General features: G+C 42.9%; 1 long non-coding RNA gene across 1 annotated transcript in view; it reads left to right on the top strand.

Moving 5' to 3' along the window:
* The window catches only part of LOC131276542 (uncharacterized), a 101,462-nt gene that overhangs the window by 56,864 nt on the left and 27,607 nt on the right, over window positions 1-16,991 (top strand). Inside the window, exon 2 of the long non-coding RNA XR_009184000.2 lies at window positions 13,496-13,550. This is a non-coding gene — a long non-coding RNA (uncharacterized lncRNA). The remainder of the gene's footprint in view (window positions 1-13,495; window positions 13,551-16,991) is intronic.

The raw sequence follows: 16,991 nt of genomic DNA, 5'->3' as shown, positions 1-16,991 counted from the left end.
AAGGACATCATGCTTCCCCTATGGGTAGATCCAAGCCTGAGTGGAAACAGGATAATCTTAGCAATAGGAATAGAATCTGAGCCAGCACCTGCAATGCCCATCATTTATATGTAAAGCCTCTGATTTTCACAGCTCTTTTACTAGGATTTCACTTGCACTGATCTGTCTCCTGCAATAAGATCACATCTACTTGCTGAGATATTCCAAGGTTTCATTCCAGAGTTTGTTAGACTTTCGTACATTATTGTTTTTTTAAAATTTATTTATTTTTAATTAGAGAAGTTATAGGTTTACAGGAATATCATGCAAAAACTACATAAAATACTGAGTTCCCATGTACCACTCTATTCCCATATACCACTCTATTATGATCATCTCGCATTAGGGTGGTACATTTGTTGTGATTGATGAAAGAATGTTTTTATAATTGTACTATTAACTACAGTCCATAGTTTACATTAAGGTTCACTGTTTGTGTTGTATAATCCCATGGCAGTGTGCTTTTAATTTATCTTCTAGTAGCATATATACAACTTAAAATGTCCCCCTTTAATCACATTCAAATACATAATTCATGGTGTTCATTATACTCACAATGTTTTACTACCATCACCACCATCTATTACCAAAATGTTTCCATCACCCCAAACAGAAATTCTAGTGCATTGTGTTTTTGATTATCCCACATTTCCACCCCCCCTAAGACTTTTATCTCCCAATTTCCCCTTCTAACTTTCTTTCTACATGCGGGAGTTTCCAGTCTTCAGCCAATCCCCTCTTTTGCATAACCCTAGTTTTCCCATTGCTTTCAGACTTTCTCAATCTTCATAGCAAGTGGTATGTGCTGATTTAATTTGGCCCTGGAATAGTTCTGGCATCTCTTGGTATTCCGAGCCAGTGAGGCCACCCAACCCTCTCTTCAGGGTCTCATTTCAATCCCAGGAGCGAGCCTCTTCTTTCCCTTGTCGGAGGCAGCTGATGGGCTTACCCATGAGTGAAGTGCTCAAAGAATTCTGAGTAAAGACTTTGATGGTGGTGGTGGGTGGTGAGCCCTGAGACTCCTCTGTCACATTTGCTGTCTTAGAGGTTCAGGCTTGTGCTCATTCTACATAGAAGAATTATGATCACAGACCCAAAATAACTGGTCCAAAATCTCATAGTTAACCAAGGTGGGATTCTAAGCCAGGTTGACCTTGCCAAATTTCTCCCCATTTTTGAGATGAGAAAACAGAAGCCAGAGAAGTTGAGAATAGTCATCTCACAGGGACAAGGGTAGCCACTATCAACAGGAACCATGATATTGAGATGACGGTATTTGTGAAGGTTTTCATACCCAAGCTTAGTATAAGAAATTCAGAAGGGCTTTCCCCCCCCCCCCCTTTTTTAATTCCTTTTTTTTTTTCTTTTTACTGGTCAGGACAAAAAGAAAATACAAGTTGAGTGGCGCCAGGCAGAAAGGGTTCTCACTACAGCCCAGTAAGAGTAAGAAAAAAAAATTCCATTTAAAAGTAATGTAACACTTATTAATGCCCAAAATGCTCAAAATGAATTGATTTTTACATGTGCTAAAATGCATTTCATCTTGATGCAGACATGATGCAAATAGGTGTCTGCTCGGCAATGTATGAAGCTAACATTGACTCTTTTTGCAGGCTCTGCTTGTACTTGCTACTGTTTGTGTCTTGGGCAGGGCAGTGTTTAGAGAAGTCTCTGAATAGTACCTTGCCAGTACTTTGTTAAGGTCAGTGCCTAATAGATTCTTTTGGATGAGGGCATGATTACTTGGTTGGATAGTGTAGCAATTTGATATGGTGATAAATTCCAAAATTAGGTTTTGGATTATGTTTGTAATGTGGTCTGTACCTGGGCATGATTAAGTTATGATTAGGGTTTTGATTGGGCCACGTCATTAGGGCGTTGAGTCCCCCACCCCTTGGTGGGTGGGGACTCACAGATGAAAGGCATGGCGAAGGACAGAGATGAGGGGTTTTGATGTTGGAGTTTGATGCTGAAGCCTTAAGCTGGAGCCCTGGGAAGTAAGCTCACAGAGGAAACAGAAACAAGCCCCAGGAAGAGAGAAACCTTGAGCCCAGGAAGAAGCAAGCTCTGGGAAGAGACGAACCCTGAACCTAGAAAGAAGCAAGACCCTGAAAGAGAGGAACCCAGGAAGCCTGAATCCTCGCAAACATCAACAGCCATCTTGCTCCAACACGTGAAAATAGATGTTGGTGAGGGAAGTAACTTATGCTTATGACCTGGTATCTGTAAACTCCTACCCCAAATAAATACCCTTTATAAAAACTAACCAGTTTCTGGTATCTCGCATCAGCACCCCTTTGGCTGACTAATACAGATAATTTGGTTCTCTTTCAATTTTGTTATTTTTCATTTTTAGGAGGTACTGGGGATTGAACTGAGACCTTGTACACATGAAGCAGGCACTCAACCACTGAGCTAGGAGGTGCCTGTGCAGAATAGACTAGAGGAAGGGTGATGGTTTGAAGCTGTATGGACCCTAGAAAAGTATGTTCTTAAAGTTAATCCATTCCTGTGGGTGTGGGCCCATTGTAAGTAGGATCTTTCAGTCAATACGATCTTAAGATGTGACCCACCTTAGTCAGGGTGGATCATAATCCACCTACTGGAGTCCTTTATAAGAGAATGAAATTTGAAGAGAGGAAGCCATGGAAGCAAGAAGCTGAAAGCAAGGAAACCTGGAAAAGAAGGGAGAACCCAGCAGATGCCGCCATGTGCTTTGCCATGTGACAGAGGGGTCCAGGATTGCCGGCAGCCGGTCTTTTGGAAGAAAACATCACTTTTAATGATACCTTGATTTGGACATCTTTCTCAGCCTCAAAACTGTAAACATGTTAAGTTAATAAATCCCGATTGTTAAAAGCCAGTCCATTCCTTGGCATCTGAATTTCGGCAACCTAGCTGACTATAAAACAGGAATGTGCAGTATTGTGTGGTCGTTCCTGGAGATTCCAAATTCTTGCATGGTTCAAGCAGAGGGCCCCAGGCTGGCAGTCAGGAAGCTTGGACTTAAGTTCTCTTTTCTGTTGCCATGGGTCCATATGCCCTTGGATACGATGGTTCAAACCAACCAAAAGACATGGTTTTTTCATATATGAAGTGAAAGTGTTGGGTTAAATGATTTGTAAGGCCCTTCCCTGCTTTTTAAAAATGCTCCACTGCATGGCTTCATTCAGGCCCCTTCCCTTTTTGTCCATGGGGTCTCCTAACTGCTTCTGTCCATGTCCCCTAAAATGCATTCCATGTTCCTAACCCAGAGTGATCTTTCTAAGACCCCACCATGTCTTTCTCCCTAAAACTCTCACACCAATGGGAAAAAGACAGAACTCCTTGTTGGGGATATAAATAAGGATATAGAGATTGTAGAAAACATAATTATGAAGTGTGACTTACCAGCTATATACGGAACTATAGTCCACAAAACCAATGTGCCTATTCTCCAAAGGGCCAGTGAAACATCTACAAAAACTGAACTTTTGCAGTAGTAACTTTCTCAAAGTAGAAGTTTATTGTCCACATTCTCTGACTACAATGCATGCACATTAGAATTTACTGAGAGAATAATACCTGTTAAACTCTTTTAAAAATTAGGATTAAAAAATTCTGGGAAACTTAAAACAACTTTTTTATTTTTAATAACTGAAGGGTCAGAGAGGAAATCAAATTAAAATAGCAAATTATTTAAAATCCTTAACATTTTGACAATACTACATATCAGAAGTCATGGGATGTGGCAAAATGAATTTTTAGAGGAGGAGTCACATTCTTAAATGATTTTATTAATAAAGAAATAAAAAAAATAAATGATCTAATAGTTGAACTCAAGAAGTGAGAGAAAGGAGACCAGGAAAAAGTAAGAGGTAGGAATAGGCAAAGAGAAGAGCAAATAGTAATGAATTAGAAGGAAAAAAGAGAGTAGGTCCTTAATAAAAAACAAACAAAGAAACAAAAAACACAGAAACTAACTCTGATAAGAATTAGTCAGAAAGAGGGGAAAAACAGAATTATATCACATCAGAAATGAAAAAGATTGCATGTATTAATTTCCTATGACAGTTGTAACAAATTACCACACACTTGATGACTTAAAGAAACGCAAATTTATTTTCTTACAATTTTGGAGTCTAGAAGTCTGAAATTAGTTTCACTGGGCTAAAATTTAAGGATAGGCCCAGCTGCTTTCTTCCAGGGGCTCTATAGGGAAATTATTTCCTTTCCTTCTCTAGCTTCTAGAGACTGCCTGCATTCCATGGCAAATGACATCTCCTCCCATCACTCAACCTCTTTCTTCTGCCATCACATCTCCTACTTTCTCTTGCCTCCATCATGTAAGGATCCTTGCCATTACTAGAGACCACTTGGATAATCCAAGATAATCTCTCTATCTCAAGACATTAACTTAAATGCATCTTCAAGTCCTTTTGTCATATAAGGTAATATTCACAGGGTTTGGGGATTAGGGTATGGATATTTTTTGCATGGAAATTGTTCAGCCTATCACATATATTCACATATATAATCAAATATTTAAAATGGTGAGTATATAGTTGAAACTAAGAAAATAGTATATGCAGCATGTTTCCAATATAGCTGAAAATCTAGATGCAATGGTTTCCTTCCCCCGAAGAAAATTAAAATGTCCAAAATTGACTCAAGAGTATGTGAGGAACTTGAATAGACCAATAAATCCTTTCTTGCACCAGAGGCTCACCAAAAAGATACCAGGTCTAGAATGTTTTGTGGGCAAGTTCTATCATATCTGTGATGGAAAGATAATAACCAGATGATATAGACTTCTCCAGAGAATAGAACACATGGAATATCTCTGGCCTCATATTTTTTGACTCTGGTAACAAAACTTGGCAAAGCTTCCCGATGGAAAAATACAGAACAATTTCACTTGAGTAAAGATTCAAAAATCCTGAGGAAAACATGAGGAAATCAAATGCAGTAATATATTAAAGGAAAAATATGCCATCACCAAGAAGACTTTATTCAGGAGTGGTTATGTAAGCGTAGGTCAACATTAGGGAATTTGCTAATGTAATTTTTAATGTGATATAATTTATTTCTATAATAGATTAAAGGAGAAACATGTATATAATCATCTGGTTAGGTGTAATGTAGAAAATTCAACATCCAGAACTGGAAATAATAATTAAGAAAACTTTAGTACAATATGAATAGAAGGAAATTTTTTAACACAAAAGAGTATCAGAAACCAACAGAAATCATCATATAAATACTGAAAGAGCAGAAATGGATAAATCAAGACTTCTTTCCATTATTGTTGTCATTCAGTATTATTCTTGAAATCTAGCCAATGCAACAATACAAGAAAAGAAATGTAAATAACAGGTAAATATTGGAAAGTAAGAGCCAGAAAAGTACATTATTGATTGAAGTATTATTGCAAACCTAGAAAATCTAAGTTAATTAAATGAGGATCTACTAGATGCAATACAAGTTTATTTAATTCAAGTATGTTGGCTGATAAGAGACAAAATTCAACAGCTTTCCTATGATTAGCATTAACCAATTGGAGGCTAAGCATAGGAAAATACCTTATACACGAGTGACACTAGTTGCTGGAAATTAACAATAACATGAAATATGGCAGGATTATATGAAATTATTATAAAAGACTATTGAAAGAACTAAGGGAAACCTTAAAAAATTGAGAAACATACCACATTCTTACTGAGAATATTCATTATTATAATAAGTATATCTTACCCCCATATTAATCTATAAGTTTATGGAATGCCATCCAAAATCTCAGTGGGAATGTTTGTGAACTTTACATTTTACTTCTAAAGTTCATCTTGAAGAGCGAATACATAAAAATAGTTAACGTATTTTGGAAAAGAGGGAACAATGAAGGTATGATTTACCTTGCCATCTATCAAATATTCTATTAAGTTATAGCAACTCAATTATGTTGTATTGGCACAGGAATTGATAAATTTATTTATTTATCAGAGTTAATTCTGGAAGGATTTGGGTTTAAATTTTATTAGACAATATAGGAAAATAAAGATCTGGGCACAGATCTTTCTACAGATCTTCTGCAGAATTATATCAAGGATGGAATCATTAAAAAATGGACACACTTAATGACACATGATTACATACTTTTCCACATCAAAAGACTTCAAAAAAGAGTTAATAGAGAAACAACAAATTGAGAAATTATACATTGTGGGTGCTGGCAAAGATTTGACCACCATAATATACAAAGAACTCCTACAAATCAACAACTAAAAGATAAATAACTTTAACATGATGTTAATTGATGATTCACTGTAAAGGGAATACAAGTTTCTGTTAATGTAAGAAAAGATCTTCCACTAATGAAAAGAAAATCATATTAATTGCATACGATCTTACTTTTCACCTCTTAGAAACAATGGGAACACTTAAGATTTGAGAGTGTCTGGAAATGTACTATTGGTGGAAGTATAAATTGGTTGGTGCAATCATCTAGAAAGGCAATTTATTCTTGTGTATCAAAATTTAAAATGTGCATTCCATTTGACCTAGCAATTACACATCTAGAGATATATTCCGTGGAAACAATCTCACAAGTTTGCAAAGATCTGAGTGCAATGTTAACTGATACATTATTTGTAATAGCAAAGAATTTCAATGGGCGTAAAGGTCTATTAGTTAAGGATTTAGTTTAATACATTACGACTAGTTCAAATCTTGATGGACTGGGATCAAAGATGTGCCTAAAATTTGCAGGGTCAATGGCAAAAGAGCTACAAATAAAGGGCTACATGTCTTTAATGCATAAAAAGTATAAATTAAGCTAATGAATTGTTAAAATAAAAGTATTTTAATTGTCTTCCTTAATAAGTCAACAAACAAAAAGGAGTATGGATTAAGCTATTGTTTTGTTTGGCTGAAAGTTGGTAAACATCAAACTTGACCAAATTTAATTGTTCTTGTGCATGTCTGGGTGTGCTGTTGCTGTGCCAGTGATGTTTGGGTGAGTGATAAAAAAAAAGACACTCCTGATTCATAGTAATTATGTATTTATTCCATAAAATTAATTTTTCTTGTCTTTAGTGAACTTACTACTTACATTGTTATAATTAAGAGTTTCACACAATTTGTGTTTTATTGATAACAATGCCATATTAGACAACCTTTTTTTGAGTCATTGTAGTTCTTGCATTAATTAATTTCTTTTATTAATTTCTATTTGGAGAAATTTTGCTTGGCTGAGGCAGTAGCAACTAGACTTGTTATGTCTTCAAGCAATGCATAGATGCAGAAATGAACCATGAATTTTATACATCTTGTTCAAATGCTGAAATGGGTTACATATGATAAATTATCCTGAGTTCAGAAAATATTACAGAGTATATTACTTTCATTATATAATTTGCTTTTGCTTAGGTCTTGATTTTCAGTTTTTTAAAGCAGTGTTTAGTTCCATCCCAGAAATGTAAAGAGTTGGTACCACATTTTACACATATTACAAACATACATAAATACAAAGCAATATGAATTGTTTAATAAGGCAAACTATTCCTCGGCCACTATGTGCAGCTATTGTAAATATCATGGTTATTTGTGAATACCTCTGGAACCATGAGTTGGAGCACAAAAAAGGAGAGGAAAACGAGCAAGTGGCTCAACTGGGAAACAATACTTCATTACGCAAGAATCTATGGCATTCGTGCCATCTGAGAGAAAGGATTTTGCTGGCCAATTTGTCCTTTCTCCTACCTCAGGGCTTCAGGCTCGCAAAGCCTCTCTGTTTTCTTTAAGCAGTGGCACAACCCACAAACCTTCCTGACATTTGGCTGCAAATTTCTTGGATTTAGAGGACAAGCCATGTAGAGGGGCACTTCCTGGAGCTTGCCTAGGGTTGGGCGTGACCTTGGATGCTTAGGGTGATGGATTACTCTGTGCCACTGCTAAGGGCTACATCATGAGCAACCAAACCCACATATATATATATTTTTTAATAACTTTATTTTCAATTCAAAAAAATAAAGTAGCAGAAAAAGGCAGCTCAACAAGTTATGGAAGCTTTACTCTGAAAAAGTTCTGCCCAAGCACTTTTAATTCCAAATACTAGAAAGACGCACAGATGAACACAGATTAGTTAAATGACATAGTCAGTGTCTCCTTATTGATGAGAAAAATGAAGAAGAGAAAAAGTTCCTTAATCATATTCATAACTCACAAAACCAAACCCCTTATTCTTTTTTTTTTTCACCTTTAGCATTAATATAGTACCGATTTGGCTTTTGCTACAAAAAAACATTACTAGGCTGTTAACTATAGTCTATAAATTACATTAGTTCTATTTTCCCTTGTATGTTTTTCCATATTTTTTAAAAATAAATTTCATTTTTTGTGGATTTGTGATCTGTGGAACCTTCTAAATTAGCCAAACTGGCTCCAGTGGCTGCAGCACAGTTGATGGCCAGCTGAAAGAGGGGAACCCAGCGCTGAGGCTTCGGATGGGCAGTCAGGCTTGGCGCGGGAGCTCGGGAGCAGTTGGGACATAGGGATGGGACCAGCCCAGGGACAGGTAAGTAGGCAGACAGAGCAGACCAAGGCAGGGCCCTGGCCACAGAGGCTGCTTTGGGGCCGGACTTAGGCTTTAGCAGGGGGAAATAAGCCCAGTCACCTGGGTGGACAGGCATATAAAGGTGGGTGCAAGGGGAAGGGGGAGTGGTTTGGGGAGGCCCACCTCCCCTACTCCCCCACAGGCCACGCTTCTGGGCCATCCTCTTCTGGGGCAGGGCTGAGGCTGCAGCTACCTGGGAACTACCGAGGGAGGGTTTGCCCAATGTGGGGCGTTGGCGGGACCCTTAAGCTGTGAGGACACTGGAGGGGTTGTGAGTTTGGGAATGAAGAAGAGTTACTCAGACATCATTTGTCTTTTACACTTGTCTGGAGACTTGAGTTAGGTAATCAAAACAATGGATAACACCAAACAGCGACTATCGCGTATCTGGCAGTCAGTGTGCTAGGCCCTTTTGATATGTTGGACAAGCTGAACAGGACTTTGGATTCTGAAATGCTTTTCCGAGGTGTGTGCAGGGCCGATTTCCTGGGTGTGCGGCCTGAGCGGTGGTACCTGGCCTCCCGCTCAGAAGGGCCCACACTTGGTTTAGTGTTCTGTGGTTGCCATCTTGAAATTCATAGCAATTGTTGAACCAGGGTCCCTGCATTTTCATCTTTTCACTGGGCCCCACAATTATGCAGCAGGTTCTGGGAAGGTACCATTCCACCACACCCATTCCTTACCACCACTGGCCTTAGACTCACTGGTGAAACCTACACTTGCTTTCTCTGGGCTCTTCAGACAAAGCACGTTACCTTTGACTTAGTTGTACTTCATTTCAGAGCCTTCCATTAGGGCATTCTGAGCTCCTAGTGTTCTCAAACCAGTCTGTCAAACTGGGGGCAAGGAGGTGGTGGTAGGGAAAGGGAGGGCACTGGCTTGTTTATTTAGCACAGAGAGTGTCTATGGAATATTTAATACCCAGTCACAGGAGAAATTGAGTCAGTTATATTAGAGTTACTTAGGTTCATTACCAAACCATAGCTTCTTGAAGACAAGTTCTGATTCACCATTATATTCCCAGAGTATGGCACATAGTAGGTATTTTTTTAAAGATTTGTTTTTTATTTCTTTCTCTCCCCTTCCCCGCCCCACCTTGTCTGCTGTCTGCCCATTTGCTGTGTGTTCTTCTGTGTCCGCTTGCATTCTTGTTATCAGCACCAGGAATCTGTGTCTCTTTTTGTTGCATCATCTTGTTGTTTCAGCTCTCCGTGTGTGCGGCGCTACTCCTGGGCAGGCTGCACTTTTTTTCACATGGGACGGCTCTCCTTATGGGGCGCAGTCCTTGCACATGGGGCTCCCCTACACGGGGGACACCCCTGCATGGCACGGCACTCCTTGCGCGCATCAGCACTGCGTGTGGGCCAGCTCACCACACAGATCAGGAGGCCCTGGGTTTGAACCTTGGACCTCCCATGTGGTAGGCGGATGCTCTATCCATTGAGCCAAGTCCGATTCCCATAGTAGGTATTGACTAACATTTTTTCAATCAACACGTAAGTGATGCAGGGAGGAAATAAACTGTAATTGATGGGGGCAGAAAGGTTGGTTTTGCATTTCTGAGGAGAAAGGCGCAGAAGAAACTTCCAGCCAGTGTTGTGCCTCTAGGATTCAGGCTTTCTGCATGAGACATCTGAGTACAGAGCTTTCCATCTATGGTGAGTCTGAAGCCCACAGACAAATGAGGGGGGACCTGCCATGATGTAGAGACCCCACTGGCAGCTGGCAAGAATTTCTTCTGGAGGACCCCAAGCCTTCCTCATTACTCTTCACACACACATAATCTCACTTCTCTCAGCATTCATCTGAAGTGGATGGCCAGGGGTTCTTCATATCTACTTTATGGAATGGAAACGGAAGCAGGAGAGAAGTGAGACTCACTGGAGACAAGGTCATAAGCTGGGGCCGCATCTGGGCAGAGGTTTAGTCCTCTGGCCTCCTGGAGATGTGGATCCTGAGGAGCACGCCGCTGGCCGTTCTTTCTCTCATCTGAGGCATCTCTTCTCATTTCCTCGGCTGCGCAGAGCCTTCAGGACGTGCGCAAGGCGAGGGGGTTTAGGTCTTGCCATGTTCCCGATGACAAGGCGCATCCTTCACCTCCCAGCCACCGAGCATTTGGCTTTGAACGCGATGGAGGCTGCGGGGGCCTTGGAGATCCCCGGGGGTGGCAGGTGCTAGGTAGTATCATAACATCAACCTTTGTCAAGCAGAACATTCACTCGTGCCGCTGATGCGGAGCTCCCCAAAGTTGAGACAGAGGCAGACCTGGCTCAGCGGTGTCTTTACACCTGGCCGAGCCTCTTAATGGCATCTCCGGCCCTCCCCCTGCCCGCAGCAGGCCACCCCGCACAGGCTGCTCACGCCTGCTCGCGTCGCTCTCCTCCCCCTGTCTTCTTCGGCCGGCTCCTTCCTCCCAGGCGTTCGCGCAGCAAGTCATTTTTCTGGAGTTGTCATTTACTGCTCTGCCTAACTGCTACATTTGAGCGTGGCCGAACTAATGATGCAGCAATTAAGAGTGATTAGGGTTATTGATAATAAAGAGACTTCATAAACGTGATTAAATGCATTCATTAATGAACGCGTTGTGGGTGTTGGGGGGTGTGTGTGTGGGGGAAGATGGACTGAAAGGTGGAAAAGAAAGGAAAAGAAAGGCAACTCCATAAATGCCCAAGTGTGGATCTGAAGATGACGAGGAGGGCCGAGCTATTTGGCAGGAAGATCAGTCGTCCCTACGGGCTTGGATTTGAAGGAAATTGCAGAAAAATTGCTGTCCAGAGCACGTCATTCATTTCTACACAAAGCGGGTGCGGAACAGGAGCTACAAAATGCAGAAACGGAAAAGCCCCAAGAGTCCCCTGAAATGGTCCAAGCTTGAGATGCGTTTTGGTCCTCTCCCTTCCTGGGGGTTGAGCAGCAGAGGTTGTTACTAATTGACACCAGCAGAACTCTCTCTCTTCCGTTTCCCTGGCAGCTCAGCTCCCTGGCATAAGAAGGGCTCCTCTGATCACCTTGCTTGCTGAGGATAACGGGGTCACGTTCAGTACAACCTCTTTTCTCTTTGTCTCAGCAAAGCTTTGGAATGCTGGGGAGATGGAAGATGGGGTTCTCACTCCCCAAGCCACCCCTAGAAACCGGAGGAAGCCCTTCCAGCTCATTTCCTTCGAGGGTTAAGAAAACTGCTTTAACGTAGACCTCCGCTTAGAAGGATGACAGGTCGGAGAGGAACGCCTCCAAGTCTAGCTCTGCTTAGCTCCTGCGGCTTCCAGGTGGCTCAGATAAATCTGAGCTCAAATAAATGGAAAGGGGGAGGCTTTTTAAGAACAGAAAAATTTCCCTTCTTAGAAGAACCTCCGAAACTCTCCGCCAGCACCCACGTGTAGGTGGGCTGTTGGCTGCTGGCACCGTGCTCCTGCCCCAGATCACCCACCCTTGGACCTCCCAGCCAAGCAAGTCATCAAGGCTCTGCTTCCTGGCACCAGGAATTTCTCTTAAATCAACCACAGGCTTTTCAAATGAGTTGCTAGTCCCCTCTTTCGGCTTCTGTTTGTCTGAATCAGGGAGATGGCATTGTGTTCCTTCAGACCACATCCTGGCCCCCCCTGGGGTCCCCTCTGGTGGGGGAAGGGGCTGCTGTCGTCTGTGCCATACTCTCTGGGCCTTTTGTGTGCAGAGGCCACTCCGGGAAGAGGTGTCCACCTGGGACTCATACCGCTCGCTCTTGCACCAGAGCCACAGCTGAAATGTAATATCGGAGCACTTCTAAGACATTTACATGACCGTCGTGCAACTGATACTTTTGAAGAAAGATTTACTAGGCACTGAAGGTTTGTGAACGCCGTCGAAAAGAGCCCTCCACCCACAAGTGTCCGTTGTTCTGTCAGTCAGGGTGTCTGTCATGCAGCCAGCAGGATTTATGGAGAAAACTCCGGGTGTTGACTGCTGTGCTTAGGGGCTGGGGGAATGGACAGTAATAAAAAGCAGCCGTGGATCTCATCTCCTGTTTAATCCCCTTTGTGGCATCTCTCTCCCGTGGTCTCTATTCACCGCCTTTCCGGGAAGCCCTTTGCATCTTCAGGGAGCTCAGACCATCAGGCAGCTCCTCCCGCTGCTGAGACGCAGTCACTATGACCTACAGGTAACCGTGAGGTCTCTCGGGCACTTGGGCCACTCACCTCCCTGGGATGGCTATCAGAGCGAGCCCTGTTTCATACGGGCTCCTCTGGTGGGGAGGAGACTCGCCGAGCTGCTGGCGGTCCGATTCGCTCGCTCGACACTCATCTGTTGACCACTCTGCAAGGGATGATGGGGGAGACAAGACATAGCCTCATGAAGAGGCACCATAATATTTAGCAGCATCGTGTTAGCTCATCAGTGACCCACAGAGCATCTGGAAGGACAGAGAGGAATACAGTATGGATCAAGTGCGTTAAAGCTTGCATGCACTTTGACCAAGAATTCCACTTGTAGGAATTTAACCTTAGGAAATAATCTTGGAAAAAAGATTTCTGTGCAAGCTTTTCATTGCAGCATTATTTGTAATAGCTAAAAATTAGAACTAAGCATAATATCCAACGATAGGGGAATGATTAGACAATTTTGCTTAAGTCTATTTAATGGACTATTATGCAGCCATTAAAAACTGAGCTTTCAAAAAGTGTTCTGAGGGCATGGGGAAATGCTCATGATGGGATCTTACAAGAAAACAAACAAACAAAATGCAAAACTGTATTACACAGTTATATATATAACTTCCTTATGCTTGTTTGTTTGCCCAAATTTACAGTGAACATAAACTGCATTATTTTTTTATCATTAGAAAAACTCAATCCATGTTTTTTTTTGTTTGTTTGTTTTTATGGTTGATAGAAGAAGGGAAGACCAAGATGAATGGGAAGATACGGCATTTGTAATCCAAGCAGAGGTAAGACTGAAGAACCTGACAGTAATTATGGTTTACTGGTGCTCCACTCTTAAGTCTGGGGCGGGGGAAGGGGAAAACTGGGTGAGAAGAGGCTAAAGGGCAATGAGGATCGTTCAGAAAACTCTTTGAAATGGTTCTAGAGATGCCATGTATTGGACAAGGACAGGCTTTTGCTGTCACTCCAGGTAGCAGCCTGGCAAGATGGAAGGCTGGGAGGAGACCTGTTAGGGTGCCCTCACCAGGTGTGGAAAGCTTGCCCTGCAGCTCTGCTTTCAATACCTGGCCATCATGTCCTAGGGTTTAACTTCTTCTAACTTAACTTGAATTTAACTGAAATTTGGGGACTGTCAATTCTAGCCTGAGATGTGCATTTCAGCATACCTTGCCCAGAATGACATCCATCTCCCTGTGGTCAATATGCACCCATCTTCTAGGGCTCACTTCCTTCAACCCCCATCCCTCCAGTGTGCTCTTGCTATTCTCACCTTCTGTAGCACTTACCCCTTACCTGCACTCCTCACATAGGGCCTTCAATGATCAGTTACCTTCATGCAGGTATATCAGACATCTCATTTATCTAGATTCTGAGGCTTTGGAGAGCTGGAACTTTGTCTCACAACTTTGCTCTACTTGAGTGAGTCCCACATGACCCCACTCTAGTAATGGAGCTTCAAAACTGGAGGCAATGTCAAGATGATCCTGCCCAACCTTGCATCTTATAGGCTGTCAACCATTCTCAGAGAGATTTGGTGACTGTCTGAAGTCACATAGTGATGGATAAGATGTAATTCATTCATTCAGAAAATATTTAGTGATCCCATATCTTCTGGTTTCAAGATCAGGTCACTCAGTAAATATCTATTGGGTTGTTGATTGAATGAGTGATTTATTGATTTCATTTCTGAAGTAGAATCTCAGATTTAACTGTAATAAATGTTTTGAGCACCAGTTATTTCCCAGGTACCTTATATACAATCATCATCTCTATATTCCTCACATCTATCCTATGGCATGGGTTTAATCCTCTAATTTATAGATGAGAAGATCAAAACTGATCAGGATAGACAACTTGGGCATGGCTGCACAGAGAAAGAGTGATAGAACTGGAGTTCAAATCCAGGGCTTGTTACTCCACATCCAATGCTCTTGCCACTATCACATCTCCCAGACTATCCCAGAACTGGAGGTCAAATCACACGTGTAACTGTAGACAAAAATTCTTGGCTTTCAAGGTCAAATACTATCAGTTCTTCAGCCATCCAGCAAAGTTCTGGCCAAAAATACCTGCAATTAAACGTCCTGTTGAGTGCTGACTGTAAGATCGTTTTCTTGCTAACATGTGAGATTTGTTAACATGCTAACATGGCATTTTGTTCAGAGCAGGGAAACAGTGGAGACCTGCTTTTCTATGGCGGCTTTGCATCTTTAGCAATTAGGTCTGCAGTCTAGAAAACAATAGCAGTCAGTCTGTAGTAGGAGAGAGAAAGAGAAAATTCTATCATGTCAGAATAATGAGAGCTGTGATTTCAGCACTTACTGGGTCAAAGACACACACAATGTGTTATCTGTAATGCTTTCCTCCTGACATTTGGGGAAATTGCATTTATGCAGAGGATGGGATGTTGGACTATGGTACTCCACTCATGCCACTCAGAGTTGATGGACTGCAGTGCCTCCTGTCATTGCCTTGCCTCGGTACTGCTCTAGGAGAACTGAGGCACAGCCAAGCCCGGGGTGGACGTGGGGTCCCCCTGGCTTGTGAGGCCCTGCTGTTCCTGCTGCTGCTCCAGCTGTAAGGAAAGAGCCCAGAAGCCTTGCTCAGGGCTGCTGTTGGCTAGGGGACCAGGTATGTGCACGGTCGCCTCTTTGGGGGTTCTATGTGTGCAGAACGAGGCTCTCTTTCCCAACCCAAGAACTTCTAGAGCCCCTTTCCCTTCCAGTCTTCCCCAGCTGTTTGGGAAGAGTGCTGGGTAAGTTTGGATCCCCCGATTCCTGTACCCAGAGGCCCACGAGCACCAAGAGAAGGTGACCTGTTGCTTAAGGCTGGTTCAGCAGCAGGGAAGGGGCTCTTTCCGCTTCAATGCTCCTCCAGCCTTCCTCCTGCCTCGCTGCTCTCTCATCTGCGATGGCAGTGATGAAGTGATGGATTATCCTGCCTCGGATGTCCTGTGTAGTTTAAAATTTAATCCTGCCGCACAGTGAGGGGCAGATGGAGGAGCAGGTGCGTACACACAGACAGACAGACAGACAGACAGACAGAGCAGGCCCAAGCTGGGTGGAGGCTCTTGGTTGAAGATGGCCCTGTTTTGCCCCTGGACCTAACATTTCAAAAGATTCCTTGCTCTGCACTCAGTCTGTGAATTGTTTTCTTGTCCGGCTCAATTGGGGTGAACTAGCGGTTTGTTAAATGGGCCTGACAGCACATCCCACCTCACCCATTCCTCAGAGCCTGGAATTTTCTGTGGCAGTCAAATGAGGCCGTTGGACTGATGAATAGCTTTCGAAAGGTTGTAGAGCAGAGCTCTTTTTCCAAATGAAATCTTACCCGGGACCCTTTTGTAAAACACAGATGAAAGCAATGAGCTGATTCTCTGGCCACTCGGATGCTCTGCTGTCTGGATGGCAGGGACAAGCCGTGTCCACCTGTGCAGGACCCCTCCGGCATCTGCTGGGAGCCCTAGCCGGCCATAACGCTCATTTCGAAGCCCCTGGACCAGATGGCGAGCGCAGGAGAGACAGGGGCCCAAGGCCATACAGCAAATCGGTGGCTGATTTGGGTGTGTGAGTTGGGTTTTCTACACCCCAACACGGCAGCCACATCGATGCCTCCTGTCGCCCTGGAATCAGCAATCAGCTGAGAACAGGGGTCCAGGCCAATGAGAGCCAGCGACACCTGTCCACTACCTTCTCCCAGAGCTTCCTAAGAAGTGGCAGTATCGGCTTTTCTGTAGTCATCCACCTCCCTCTGCCCCTACTGCCGAGCCTGTCTATATTAGGAAGGAGCTGCGGACTGGGAGCTGAGAGGGGTCAGGATTGTCAGTGTTGGGTCAGTGTTCCTAGAGAAGGAAGGAGGAAAGGGGGCTTCCACCACCCCTCCAAGCCAAGTGAGGTGGACCCCACAGGGAAAAATTGAATATTGCTATCTTATTCCTGGTTGGATTTCTTACCAGAGGGACTTGCAGGTCTGCATGAGGGAAAAGGGAAAGAGAATTGGAGATGGAAGGGTTTGGGGAAAGGGTGGCCATGCAGCAGCCCATCCTTCCACCACTGGCTTTGCAAGTTCTTTTTAGGTCAAGCGGGCGCAAGGGGTGAGAGCTGGCCGTGTACCATCTTGCCTGTACCCTAATTTAAAAAAAAAATTTATTTATTTCTCCCCACCCCCTTATTGTTTGCATTTGCTGTTTGTTTGTTGTCTGCTGGTCTTCTTTTCAGGAGGCACCA

This window comes from Dasypus novemcinctus, chromosome 29 (genome assembly GCF_030445035.2).
Source record: "Dasypus novemcinctus isolate mDasNov1 chromosome 29, mDasNov1.1.hap2, whole genome shotgun sequence".
In the NCBI taxonomy this organism is placed as follows: domain Eukaryota; kingdom Metazoa; phylum Chordata; class Mammalia; order Cingulata; family Dasypodidae; genus Dasypus; species Dasypus novemcinctus.
This window is presented reverse-complemented; position numbering and strand designations above follow the sequence as displayed.